This window comes from Ursus arctos, unplaced genomic scaffold (genome assembly GCF_023065955.2).
Source record: "Ursus arctos isolate Adak ecotype North America unplaced genomic scaffold, UrsArc2.0 scaffold_2, whole genome shotgun sequence".
In the NCBI taxonomy this organism is placed as follows: domain Eukaryota; kingdom Metazoa; phylum Chordata; class Mammalia; order Carnivora; family Ursidae; genus Ursus; species Ursus arctos.
In genome coordinates, this window is record NW_026622874.1 from 13,941,291 (window position 1) to 13,953,170 (window position 11,880).

An 11,880-nucleotide genomic window follows, 5' to 3' on the forward strand; every position below is an offset into this window, starting at 1 on the left:
TAAATAAAATCTTAAAAAAAAATAAAAATAAAAAAGATTGTTAAATAAATCAAACCATTTTATAGATGCATGACATCTATAAAACCTTCCTGAAGAGGATAGGGAAGAAAGGAACCATCACAGACCAGAGAAGACTAAGGAGAAAGGACAAAAAATGCAATATAGCATCCTAGATTGGCTCCTGGAACAGCAAAAGACATTGATAGGAAAACTGGTGAAATCCAAATGAGTTTGAAACTTAATTAAGTTAATACCCTATTAACTTAATAGTGATGTGTCAGTGTTAGTTTCTTAGTTTTGGCAAATATTCCATAGTAATATAAGCTGATGGCTTTAGTGGAAACAGAAACAGGGAGGGATATATGGGAACTCTTTGTAACTTTACTGTAAATCTAAAATTATTTCTAGATAGACGTTTGAATAAATAAATAAAATTAGGGTCTAAAATGTGTAGTTTATATATACTGATTTTATACATACTGAATTTATATATCTTGATGTAAATGATTGAGTAAATAAATAAGCGTGGAAGAATGGACAAATTCCACTTGCAGAAGAAGTCCAAATAATAAATATGGAAGCAATGAGGGAAATCAAAGTCAGCATTACAACATGAGAGTAGTAATTGCTGCAGGCAATGCCCACTGATGATTACTAAAATTAGTGACCAAAATTTTAAGGAAAAAGAGAATATTCACACAATGTTGAAGTAACTCCCTAAATATGAATTGCCATGGTGGTTTTAACATATGTTCACAAATTCTTTGATGTTCCCTTCTCCAGGTGGTGTATATTTAATTTCCACCCCTTGTGTAAGACTTAGTGACTTGGTTCTAATGACGGGAAAAATAATAACTTTACAGTGAAGAAATGGCGCAGACACAACCTTACCAAGTGGTCAAAATTAACATCACGAGTAATAGGTCATGTTGATATCGTGTACTGATAATGATGTGATGAAAAGGGACTTCGCCTGTGTGTTATTCCTCCCCCCAAATTCGTAACCTCAGTGTAATCATGAGAAAGCCTCCAAAAACCCAAATGGAAGAACCATTTACTAAATATCTAAGTAATACCATTCAAAGTTGTCAAAGTCAGGAAAAATAAGGAAAGTCCAAGAAACTATTGCAGATTGAAGAACACTGACAACTAAATGGGTTGCATCTAGGAATGGGAAAAAGATATCAGTAAAAAAAAAAAAATTGGAGAAATCTGAATAAAGTCTATAATTTAGGTAATAGTGTTGAACTAATGTTAATTTCTACTTTCAATAAATGTATCATGGTTATGTAATATTAACATTAAGGGAAGCTGGATGAAGGACATGTGGGAACTCTCAGTACTGTCTATGCAACAGCAGAATAATAAATCTAAAATTATAAAAGGTAACTTCCCTAATGGGACAAGATATTTGCAGATGATGTCTCTGATAAAGGGCTAGTGTCCAGAATATATAAAGAACATAAACAAGCCAACACCCAAAAAACAAATAATCTGATTAAAATGGCAGAAGACATGAGCAGACATTTCTCCAAAGACATCCAGATGGCCAACAGACACATGAAAAGATTCTCAACATCACTCATCATCAGGGAAATGCAAATCAAAACCACAATGAGATATCACCGCACATCTGTCAGAATGGCTAAAATCAACAACACAGGAAGCAACAGGTGTTGGTGAGGTTGCAGAGAGATCAGAACCCTTGTGCACTGTTGGTGAGAATGCAAACCAGCACAGCCACTCTGGAAAGCAGTATGGAGGTTGCTCAAAAAATTAAAAATAGAATTACCGTATGATCTGGTAATTCTACTACTGGGTATTTACCTAAAGAATACAAAAGCACTAATTCAAAAAGATATATGTACCCCTATGTTTATTGCAGCATTACTTATAATAGCCAAATTATGGAAGCAGCCAAGTGTCCAATGATAGATGAATGAATTAGCATTGGTATATATACAGATATAAATAGTCATATATATACATATGTGTGTATATGGAATATTACCCAGCCATAAAAAGGAACAAAATCTTGCCATTTGCAACAGCATGGATGGATCTAGAGGATATAATGCTAAGTGAAATAAGCCAGTCAGAGAAAGACAAGTACCATATGATTTCACTCCTATGCAGAATTTAAGAAACAAAATAATTGAATAAAGATAAAAAAGAGAAAAACCAAAAAACAGACTCCTAACTATAGAGAATGAACTGATGGTTACCAGAGGGGAGGTAGGTGGGGGGATGGATGGGTGAAATAGGTGAAGAGGATTAAGAGTACACTGATCATTATGAGTAATGTATAAAATAGAACTGAGTAATGTATAAAATAGAACCCTGTGATCCAGTAATCACATTACTGGGTATTTACCCCAAAACTACAAAAACACTAATTCAAAGGGATGCATGCACTCCTATGTTTATAGAAGCATTATTTATAATAGCCAAATTATGGAGGCAGCCCAAGTGTCCTTTGACAGATGAACAGACAAAGAGGATTATATACAATGGAATACTATTCAGCCATAATAAAGAATGAAATCTTGCCATTTGCAACAACATGGATGGAGCTAGAAACTATAATGCTAAGTTAAATAAGTCAATCAGTCAGAAAAAGACAAATACCATATAATTTCACTCTTACATGGAATTTAGGAAACAAAGCAAATGAGCAAAGAAAAAAGAGAGACAAACCAAGAAACAGACTCTTTTTTTTTTAAAGATTTTATTTATTTGTCAGAGAAAGTGAGAGAGAGAGCACAAGCAGGGAGAGTGGCAGGCAGAGAGAGATGCAGGCTCCCCAATGAGCAAGGAGCCCAACTTGATCCCAGGACTCTGAGATCATGACCTGAGCCGAAGGCAGATACTTAATCAACTGAATCACTGAGGCATCCCAAGAAACAGACTCTCACCTATAGAAAACAAACTGATAGTTATCAGAGGGGAGGTGTGTGTGTGTGGGGGGGGTGGTGAAAGAGTGCCCCTGTGGTGATGAGCACTGGGTAATGTATGGAAATCTTGCATCACTATATTGTACACCTGAAACTACTATAACACTGTGTGTTATCTATACTGGAATTAAAATTTTAAAATCTAAAATTATTTTGAAACCGAAGCTTAATAAAAGTATTTTTAAAGTTATTGCTTCCAAATATTATTGAATATTCTACTAAAACATACTAAAATTAGCCTAGTAAAATGGTTAAGAATGAGAGCTTTACATTTTTTTTAATCGGAATGTAATTGACACACAATGTTACATTAGTTTCAGTTGTAAAATATAGTGATTCACCAATATATATTCTGTGCCTACCACAAATGTAGTTACCATCTGTCACCATACAACACTGTTACAGGACCATTGAATATATTCTCTATGTTGTACTTTTTATCCCTATGATGTATTCATTCCATAACTGAAAACTTGTCCTTTCCAATCTCCTTAACTCGTTTTGCCCATCCCTTCACCCCCTCTTCATTCTGGCAACCACCTGATTGTTCTCAGTATTCGTAGGTCTCTTTCTGGTTTTTTTTTTTTTCCTTAATTTTGTTTTTTAGATTCCACATATAAGTGAAATTATGTGGTATCTGTCTTTCTCTGACTTATTTTAATTAGCGTAGTACCCTCTAGGTCCACGCATGTTGTTACAAATGGCAAGATCTCGTTCTTTTTTATGGCTGAGTAATATTCCATTGTGTGTTTGTATCTATATCTATATATCTATATCACATCTTCTTTCTCCATTCATCTATTGATGGGCACTTGGGTTTCTTCTATAATTTGGCTATTGTAAATAATGCTGCAGTAAACATAGGGGTGCATATACTTTTTCAAATTGGTGTTTTCATTTTCTTTGGGTAAATATACCATATTGAAATTACTGGATCATATAATATATATTTTTTAAGATTTTATTTATTTGTCAGAGAGAGAGAACACAAGCAGGGGGAACAGCAGGTAGAGGGAGAAGCAGGCTCCCCGCTGAGAAAGGAGCCTGATGTGGGACTTGATCTCAGGGATCATGACCTGAGCTGAAGGTAGATGCTTAACCAACTCAGCCACCCAGGTGTCCCTGGATCATATGATATTTTGATTTTTATATCTCATTGTGGTTTTGATTTCTATTTCCCTGATGGTTAGTTATGTTGAGCATCTTTTCAGGGTCTGTTGGCCATCTTCTCTCTCTCTTCTTTGGAAAAATGTCCATTCAGGTCTTCTGTCCATTTTTCAATCAGATTATTTGTTTTTCTGATGGTGAGTTGCATAAGTTCTTTATATATTTTGGATATTAACCCTTTATTGGATATATCATTTGCAAATACCTTCTCCTATTCGGTAGGCTTCAGAGCTTTAATTTTTAACTGTCTGAATTAAAATCTTGGTTCTGTTTTTTTCTAAGTGTATAACTTGGACAAGGTATTTAACTCTTCCAAGTCTCAGTTTTCTTATCTGTTAAGTGGGTATCATATTATATAGCTCATAGGTTTTGTGAGGATTGGATAATGCACAGTATCTAGTATGTAATAACTGCTCAATAGATTTGGTGTTATTAAAAATTACCATTTTTTTACCATTACCATTACCATTTATACCAGCATAGTTTAATTTCTATCTAAATAGCTAAATATAAATGAATGGTATTTCATGTGCTCAGATTATTAACTTCAACCTATAAATGAGAGAACACATTTTGGAGCTATCATACTGTTGTTATTAGCAAAGGAGACCTTAATATGGCTGTTTGTGCTTGGGGGAGGGTTGGTTTTTGTCGGAGGCAGGGGCTTCACGGAAAGGCTTGGTGGATCATGCCTTGGATAGTAAAATTTCCTGCTAAATATTTAGAACAAGATTGACACAAGAAGACATGGTTCTGCTCTCAGTCATGCTATTCCTTATACTTCCCTTTTAGACCCTGCTACCTATTGCTTTCAGAAAGGAAAACCAAACAAGGGGATTCATGATCAGCTTCAGTTGTTCCTCTCCCTCTCACCCAGGAGAAGGCACACCTGGCTTTAAATAGATATAGTAATATAAAGGAGTAGTGAAGCCAAATGTGCCATGGTGGCAACCCTGAAAATTTTGATCTAACCAAGCTGACATCATGGATATGGTGAAATTGAACACAGTCCCTGAAACCCTGTATTCTCAGTCTGATATTGATAGTTTGTGAATGTCTGTGTCTGAGTATTAATATTCACATGGTTAAAACCAATAAAAACAATGTTATTCTCCCTGTGTAAGCCCAAACCTCATTTTCCTGTTCTTTCAGTAAATATATTTGCATACATACACCTTACACGTGAATAGGTTTTGCCATGGGCCAAGTGATTTCACAGGCAGTGAGTTTAAGGTTTCATTATTATTATTTAAGTTTTAAAATATTTAAGGATATTTTAAGGATTCATTATTATTCCTTAAGGCTTTAAAATTGAGATCCTGTAGGTGATACAATACTTAGTGTTTTTCTCCTTGTCTTTCTCCAGTGCCTCCTGCTTTTCCTCATCCTTCTCATTAAAGCAGTGTCATTTGCTGCCTAGAACTGCCTTATTTCCACAGCTTCATAATTTGATGCTAACATTTAGTGCTTACCTAGTACTTACTAAATACCAGGCACTGTTCGAAGTATCGACTCTTAATCTTCCAACAACTTCATGAGGTAAGTACCATACATATTTGTACTTACAAGTGAAGAAGCTAGGTGGCAGACCTGGGGAGACTTGGTTTGAGAACGGTCACCTTTCCCTTGGCCATCCATCCTTCTGCTTCCCTTCCCATCCCCATACCATGCTTTGGGCTTAGACTCATCTGTTCTATGGCTTAATTAGCTCACTTGGACATTTGTGTTTTGACATCAAAATATTACCTTTTAAAATATTCTCCTTTAAAGTGAAAACCCTCCCTAGACGTGTTAGTAATTCAACTGGAGTGCAAGCTTTTTGAGGGCAAGAACTTTGTGTCATATACCTTCTGGATTGCCCCTACAGGCTTAGTACATGGTAAAGTGGTTGAGATATGTGATTGAGGCATATGTTTTCCTCTGCTGGCTGAGCAACTAGAATTTTGATAAAAAGATACTTCCAAGGGGGTCAAGACAGAGCAGTAGAGTAGGCTGCTGAGAACACTGGATATTTGGAGGTAGTTTCAGAAGGCTACAAGAAGTGAGGAAAAGGAAAATAGAGAAAGGAAACCAAAAACAACCTCATATACTTCTTAACTTTCCTTCATGTAAGCTCTGATGGTGGGGAACAGCCACTGTAATACTAGCATTTACATAGCTCTCCATAAAGACTTGCCACACATATCTCATTTGATGCTCATAGCAACCAGTGAAGTAGGAAGGATGGGTTCTCAGAGAGGCCAAGGTCAAACCAAGTTTTAACTTTCTAAATTCAGGTTTGTTCCCTGCCCGTCCCATTACTAGAGGCTCACCTACATGAGAATGGGCCCAAGGGAAGGGTTTTTTTTTTTTTTTTTTTATCATTTTTACTGAAAAGATCGATGGAAGCCCATTTTACCTGATGACTCAGAATGAGAAAGGACTGCCCTGTACGTATATCAGGACATCTCTACTATGAGAACACACAGATGTGTCATTCCCTCAGTCGCTGGGTGGGGTAGGGTATGCTGCCCCACAGTCTTGTGTCCTTCCCTGCTGAGTCACTCAGCAGAGACTCCACTTATGGCCTTTGTCAGTCAGACCCTTGCCAGCCCAGAACATATGGTATGACCAAATTGCCATTTTAAAATTCTGAAATGATGTCAAACTTAAATAAAAGTTACAATACTCAAAAGTGAGAGTAGCTTACTCATTTGAGAGTAAGTTGTTGACAAGATATTCTTCTCTACTTGAAAACTTGTATTCCTAACAAACAGGGGCATTCTCCTATATAACCACATGTTAACAACTGTAGAAATCAGGAAATTCCATTGACATACTTGTACCACCCTGTCCTATCCCCCTATTGAAGTTTTAGCTTTTGTCCCTATGATGTCTTTCATAAGACAAGGATCCAGTTCAGAATTACGCATTGCATTTACTTGTGTCTCTCCAGTGTGCTTCCATCTTTAGTCATCTTTCCTTGATTTTCGTGACTTGGGCACTCTGGAAGATGACAGATTTGTTATTTTGTAGCATGTCCTTCAGTTTGATTTTCTCAGATGTTTCATCATGATCAGACTCAGGTTATTCTTTGGCAGGCAACAGCATGGAAGTGATGCTGTGTTCTCATCGCATCCCATCAGGCAGCATACAATTTTGATTTGCCATATTGATAGTGCCAATTTGATCATTTTATTAAGGTAATCTCACCACACTAAGGTGATATCATCCACTGTAAAGTTACTGTTTCCCCTTTATAAATCATATATATAGGGGTGGGGGGAGACTTTGAAACTAAGTAAATATTTCATTTCAAATCAAACTCTCTATTTATCTTTTCACTTATTTATATTAACCTAGTTTTATGGATTCCCATTTTATTCAATAGATTAAAATGCATTACTATCATTATTTATTTTAGTTGTTGAAATTATTTGTAATTTGGCCAGTAGGAGCCAATCTGGATTCTGTGTCTGTTGATACAAGCTTATCATTCTTTGAGCACTTTCTTACTTTATAGCCTAGCAAGATGTTCCAGGCTCATTTTGTGCTTTTCCTATCCCAGATACAGAATCAGATGTTTCTGTAAGGAGTTCTGGTCCTTTTAGTGGACGATAGTTAGACACCATGATCTGGAAGCTGGATGTGCTCATTGTTCTTGGGATGTCACTGCTCCCAAGCCCTTTCAATGAACAGAGCTAGCGAGGAATATATGTATTTGTGTGTGTGTGTGTGTGTGTGTGTACACATACACATTTTCACTTATATCTCTGTGTATATATATATATTAAAATCCATATTTTCATGCCAATTATTTTTAATTCCAATCTAACACCACATGGTTTATTCCAATTTTCTTCCTTCCTATATTTGTAACTCTCTGTTCCAACAATGAGAATGTAGGCTTCTGTCATCCTGAATATGCTTCTTATTTGATCAACCTCCCTGTTTATAACTGATCTCCTATTGTCACTGCCCTAATTTCTAAGTGGACCTCAACCTAACACCACTTCAGCTCAAATGTCTTGTATTGACTGCATCCTCAGGCTGAAGCCCTGAGCAATAGGTTCTAATGTTCTTCTCACCTTGCTCAGTTTATAACATTTGACACTGGACTGCCCTTCTTCATCCCACTTGGACACAGACAACTTGTATAGGGCTTCTCACCTATGTGGATACCCTTATCAGCCTACTTAGACTCCTGAAACCCATGCCAAGCTGCATTCCCATGCAGATACCCTGATACCCCCCCTTAACTACCACTTAGGCCTCAAAGCCTACGTTACACTATCTTCTGTGTTGGTGCCCTCTTTATCTTTCTTGGACTCAGATACATCATATCTTCCTCCCAGCTCCCTGCAAGGATGGACAGTTTATACACTTATCTGGGTACCCTTTTCAATTTCACTGGGCCACTTCAGGCCTCCCTCTATTGTGGAAGTTTTACTAACCCTGCTCGGGCTCTCCCACCCACACCAAGCCATCTTTTTTTTTTTTTATTTAAGATTTTATTTATTTTTTTGTCAGAGAGAAAGAGAGAGCCCAAGCAGGTGAAGTGACAGGCAGAGTGAGAAGCAGGCTCCCTGCTGAGCAAGGAGCCTGACATGGGGCTCGATCCCAGGACCCTGAGATCATGACCTGAGCTGAAGGCAGAGGCTTAACTGACTGATTCACCCAAGCGTCCTGTCAAGCCACCCTTATTCATGGACTATCTACTCACCCTTCTTCAGTTATGATTCCTGTGTGGACAACACCCTTGCCACTTATGGGCCCCAACACTTTATATCAAGATGTTCCTCCTACACCCCATGTTTTAGTGACTATCTGGCTTATCCCTATCCGATGTCTTTATACTACATTGCTCAGGAAGGACAGAGAAAGTGAAAGAGGAAAAGAACCACTTTATTTTTGAGATTTTATTTTTATTATTTCTCCTCTCACGTTTCCTAGGAACTCACAAAGAGAGGTTACTAAGCATAACATCAAAGTAAATTTATTATTAGGGTTTTTAAATAATTGGGAAGGCAAACAGAATTGAGGTAAAGCCTAAGATAAATTGGCCTTTGAGAAATCCTTAAGATATTTCAAATTTCTAGGATTTTGTAAGAAAGCAAGCCCAATTTATTTAGCCAAGCTCCTTCTGACATGTTGATGCCTGTACTCTGCCTTTCAAAATAGTTTACATTTCCAAAACAAGTTTAGGCTCCAGGTTCACCAGAAAAACTTTCTTAATAAATTCTGGCTCCTGCAACACTTCATCCTGACCATTCAAAGCAAGAATTCTGAATCATTTGATTATAACTGACCTTTGATCCTAAAATGCCCTATGTTATTTTCCAGTTGTTTTCCATGTATAAAAATAGATCGATTCATAAGTTTGGGAAAATTTTTTTGTAACCCAACCACAGGGCCTAAGAGAGGATTAAGCTCATTAAGCTGTGTTTGATGCAAAATGATACTTGAAAGAGAGGGAAAAAAAGCTGTGCCCAGAGTCAAGAAGGGGATTTCCCTTCATATCACTGTTTCTCTCTCTCCCCTTTACCACCCTGACCTCATCCCTACCTCCAACCTCCACCTTTACCTAGATTCGTTTGTGTTGTTATTGTCTGAACCATAATGGAGGCCAAAATTGTTATTTACTGAATGTATTGCATGCTGAGTAATACCTGGAGAAATACATGAGTTTCTGACACAGTCACCAGGGAGCTAGCAACTTCTACCACAGTTGATGTGCTCATCTTTGGTCAATGACACAGGAGAACATTGGAAATTCCCTGGGCTTCTGAGAGGAATGGAAGAACTGGAGGACAGGCTGACAGGAGAGAATGCATTTTTAGGGGTGTAAATTCAAAGCTGTTTTAAGAAAGCTAGAGATGTAAAGATTCCCCAGGTGGCTCAGTCAGTTAAGCGTCCAACTCTTGGTTTTGGCTCAGGCCCTGATCTCAGGGCCCTGAACTCAGGATTAAGAGATCAAGCCCAAGTCAGGCTCTGCACTCAGCACAGAGTCTGCTGGAGATTCTTTCCTTCTCTCTCCCCCTACTCCTCGACCCCCGTGCCCCCTCCCCACTCTCTCTCTCTCAAATAAATAAAATCTTAAAAAAAAAAAAAAAGAAAGAAAAGAAAACCAGAGATGCCAGCTTTGAGTTCTGCATTAATAAAGAAATTCTTATTTTGTTGGCTATAAATGTCCCCAAAAGAGATTTGTCTTTTCCAGTATCACTGCTTGCTTTGGCTTTATTGACATCCTTGAATCTTTATTGAAAATACCTATGAATAGATCTTGAGGTGTAACTCTTTGTATATTTCTTTTCTTCTAAAGTCAATAAAGGAAATATATATTCAATCTCCTGCCTTCACAGAAAGCATGGCTTTCTTAATTGAATATTATTATTATTACTCTCACGTATTATATCCATTCTTATATATTAAATTGTACCTTGTTTTTGGTTAGTAATAATGTTATTAAGATATTTAGGGAACTTTTTTTCTGTCACTGTAAAAAAGACATTTGTATTTTCCAGGCTTTTTTTTTTTAAAAACACTTTATTGAGGTATGAGTGACATACAAAAGCTGTACATATTTAATGTGTACTTTTGGTGAATTTGGAGATAAGTATATACCCATGAAACCATCACCTTAGTCAATGCCATAAACATATCCCTCACTTCTAGAAGTTTCCTCCCACTTTTACATATTATTATTACTATTTGTGATAAGAACATGTAACATAAGACCCTCTTAACAAGTTGTTAAGTATACTTTATAATATTGTTAACTATAGGCACTGTGCTGTACAGTAGATCTCTAGGATTTATTCATTTTGCGCAACTAAAAATTTGTGCCCTTTGACCAATATATCCCCATTTCCCTTTCCCCTCAACTACCATTCTACTGCTTCTACGAGTTTGACTATTTAAGATTCGTCATAAATATGAGATCGAGTAGTATTTGTCCTTCTGTGTTTAGCTTATTTTACTTATCATGATGTCTTCCAGGTTTATCCATGCTGTTTCTTTTTTTTTTTTAAGATTATTTATTTATTTATTTGAGAGAGAGAGAGAGCCCCAACATGAGTGGAGAGGGGTAGAGGGGCAGAGGGAGAGGGACAAGAAGACTCTCTGCTGAGTAGGGAGCCTGATGCAGGGCCAATCCCAAGGTTCTGGGATCATGACTGAATGGAGGACAGATGCTTAACTGACTGAGCCACCCAGGCGCCCCAGGATTTCCTTCTTTTTTAAGCCTGAATAATATTCTATTGTATCTGTATGCTACATCATCTTTATCCAGGCTTTTTTTGAAGATATCTCTTCAAGATTCTGATTTCACTTCCTTTGCATATATACCCAGAAGTGGGATGGCTTGATCATATGTTAGTTCTGTTTTTAATTTATTGAGGAACTTTCATACTGGTTTCCATAATATCTACATCACTTTACATTCCACCATCAGTGTACAAATGTTCCTTTTTTTCCACATCTACAACAACACTTGTACTCTTTTGTTTCTTTGGTAATAGCCATTTTAACAGATGTGAGGTGAGCTGTCATTATGCTTTTGATTTGTGTTTCTCTGATACTTAATGATGTTGAATACCTTTTCATATATCTGTTGGTCATTTGCATGCCATCTTTGGCGAAAAGTTTATTCAAGCCCTTTGACCATTTTTAATCAGATTATTATTATTATTGCTATTGACTTGTAGGAGTTTTTTAAAAATATATTTTGGATATTAACCCCTGATTAGATATATGGTTTGCAAATATATTCTCCCACTCC